The following is a 3,316-nucleotide window of genomic DNA, read 5'->3' on the forward strand; positions in this document are numbered from 1 at the left end:
CAACAATTCCGCTATTCGTCTGAATTATGACTGTTGTTATTGACCTGACTTTGGTCATGCTTTCTGAAACACCTCAACACACCAACACTAAACCACTCTTTGAAACCTTTTGATGGCCGTGTATTTGAAAACAAAGAAAATTATATACAACCGGTAATCGTAATCGTTGGACTGTTCCAATCCGTCGACTGAAAACAAACAATAGCGCGAAAAAGTCACACAGAATTAATACCAATGCTCGATCATGGAGGAGCATGGTGCTTGGCCCTCCGGAAGCAGGTAGGACTCCTGCAGATCGTCGTGGGAGGCCGCTGTGGCCGCAAAGTGGGAGATGGCGTTTTGAGACGTAGAAACCATGTCGGCGAGGACAGTAAATCTTCCGTCGCATCTTCCCTCGTTTGTATCATGTTTAAAGGAGAATATCCCGGCAAGATAGTAACTGGAACACTCATCATGTTTATTCAGACGACAGAACACCGGACTTCCGCTGTCCAACTGCAAAATAACAACTACGTGACGTATACAATCCTTGACAAGTGGGCCCATAACGTCTTTTGGGTGTAGCTGCATAATCATGTTACATATGATCATGATAAATTCTGTTTTAGGATTTCGACAACTTCAGGAAATTTATAATTTATTTAAAGATTGGATGGAAATGCGTTTTGAGTAAGATTTAAAACAAGTTTCCTTGCAGCCTTGGGTGAAAACAGAACCTTACTTACACTGCAGCTGACGGTTCTTTCGCGGGCGTTGCTGGCACACAGCATGTTCCCGCTGTTGTGAAGTCTTCCCCTAAGGCAGTTGTTATCAAAGTCGAGAACCACATTTGCTTTTTTAAGCTTGCTCGATATCCCACTAATTGCTCCATCTATTAGAAAAAACGAGTATTTTTATAGCAATTAAGGGTAATTTTTGCGATTGCCATTTAAACAGAGAGGTCAATTTCATGACGATGCGAATTAGAGTGCTGATCGTTCAAAAATGATTTCAAAGCAATGTATGTTCTTGCAGGCACATGCGGGCTCAGTCCACCGCAAAAGTCTTTTACATGGCAAACACAGTCATCTTGTCACGATCTTAAGGTACAACGGCATAGTGCTGAAATAATAAGCATTTTTCCCTTGATCATTGCGTCTGCGATGTGCGTCTACGGCGGTAGAGGTGGCTCAAAAACACGGAGGAAAATTACGCGCTCGTACTCCCAAACTGGGCCCATGATACACCCACTCTACAACTGATAAACAGTCAACAGCTGGTAAATAAAGCTGTGGACCGTGCTCAGGATCGCGAGTTTAAACTTTATCGGACGCTTGATTTTTCATATTTCATTCCGACTTGTCTGTGAAAAGTTGTTTTGACCAAGTTTAACTGTATGTCATTGTACTCTATAATCGCTTGTGTCTTGTTCGTGTAGTGTAATATCTCATAATTCCGAAGCACAACACAGTCAATGCGTAATATGCGCTTTAATATATTTTGTTATGATGGATTTCAATCAAACACGCTTATCTTTTTATTAATTTGATGCATTATTGCGGACCTGCTCAACAATTTATTGTTTACACTTAAAGTATACAATAAATATCCACTATCTGGACGAAGAATTTAGAACTAGCTTTAAAGGAATTATTGAGTGCAATTCAAAAGATGTCATTACCTTTCACAGACATTCCGTGACCGATGCCGAAACACACGGGATCCACTTGTCTTTCCGCTTTTCTCCGGAGACAAAGGCGGTTTTTCTTTGTTGGTTTGATAAGTCTCAGAATGGTCGATTTGTTGAACAACGTTTACTCACTTCTTTGTCTTTAAATCGGCCGGAAAATTGTCATAGTAAATTAACATTGAAGTTAACATTTTTGGATCACATTTAAAATCAGCATTCTCGTCTTCTGCCTATTTTACAACCTACCAGATTTTATTCAATGGTTTTTTTTCAAAGGTATGTCCTTACCACTACACAAAACAGGATGACTGCAAGGTATACCTTCGTATGTTGCTTCCTGTCCATGTATCATTCCAGTGGGGTTCGGAGTTGCCATGCGGTATGTCAGAAAAATTCTGTATTGCTTTTAGGGCCCGTATTTTTCGTCGCCTAAACCCTCGGTTGTCGACCAGAATATCCATCTCGCCTATGGTAACACGTATCATTCGCAGGTTTCTGTTCCTACAGAAAAAAGCACATATATTCACAAGGTATTTAGAAGCATGCAAGCCCTATTGCTCATTTAACTAAGTGTAGATGTATGGATGTAGCTCTGTGTTCTGATGAGGGTGATGGTCACGTGAACGCGCTTATAAACACGTTTAGAGCGTTTTTAAACCAAACAACAACGTAAATAATATAATAAAATTTAACTGGATTCACAGAAAATTATGTATCAACAAACAGTCGTCGAGACTGACTTTTGAGGAGAAACAACTTGAGTTTAATTCTGGCGTAAAACAACATCAGAACTCTCTGTGCTGTATGTTTTTGAGCTTCACACACAAACGCCAACTTTAACTTACTTTACACAATGAGCCGCAGTTGCTATCACGGTGTTGCTGAGCAGAACCCCGCCACAAATAAACTTGTACCGACCCGTTAGATTCTCGAAAATTGCCACCGACCACGGGAACTCGTTCCTCGTCGCGTCAATTCCTTCTCCTGAACAAGAACGCGTTTACATTTTTGTTGCTACGCATTTTACGTGCAATGCGTGGAAATCGTGATCATGGCGATTTTTAAAATTTTGGTAGTTAGTTTTTTGGCAGCTCTAATTTAACGCATTGCCATAACATCGTTCATAATGTTGTCACAGAAGATGAGGTTCACAGAATTTTTGATACTCGAAGCTTTGCAGCGAACAATCCGATTTGATACTTATAGGCGAAGTATTTGTGCTTCCGAGAAGAAAAGACACACGAAGCATTTTTAAAACAGCTATGCGTTTAAAAAAAGTACAGCGGTTAAGCTTTTTAATATATATTATCAGGATGAATTTCAATCAAACACACTTATCCTTTTGTCGATTTGCTCGTTGTCCCTGCGCCGCTCTTGTCTTTGCGGGCAACACGTCTGACCGCAAGTAACGCACTCCTGATTATATGACATTGTGAAGATTTCGGACGGGCGATATCCTGTAATTAACGCAAGTATAAGTTCCAGGTGAATTCAATAATGTTGCTATTACTGTGCAAGTATTGTGCGCCGAACTTATGGAAGAAATTTTGTACCATTTTGGCATGTTTCTCCGATTGATCCGCGATCAAAGTGGACAACTGCCCGCTTCCTGAAACGAGATGAAATGTGTTTTTTGTTCGAAATTTT

This window comes from Ascidia mentula, chromosome 3, assembly GCF_947561715.1.
Source record: "Ascidia mentula chromosome 3, kaAscMent1.1, whole genome shotgun sequence".
Lineage (NCBI taxonomy): Eukaryota > Metazoa > Chordata > Ascidiacea > Phlebobranchia > Ascidiidae > Ascidia > Ascidia mentula.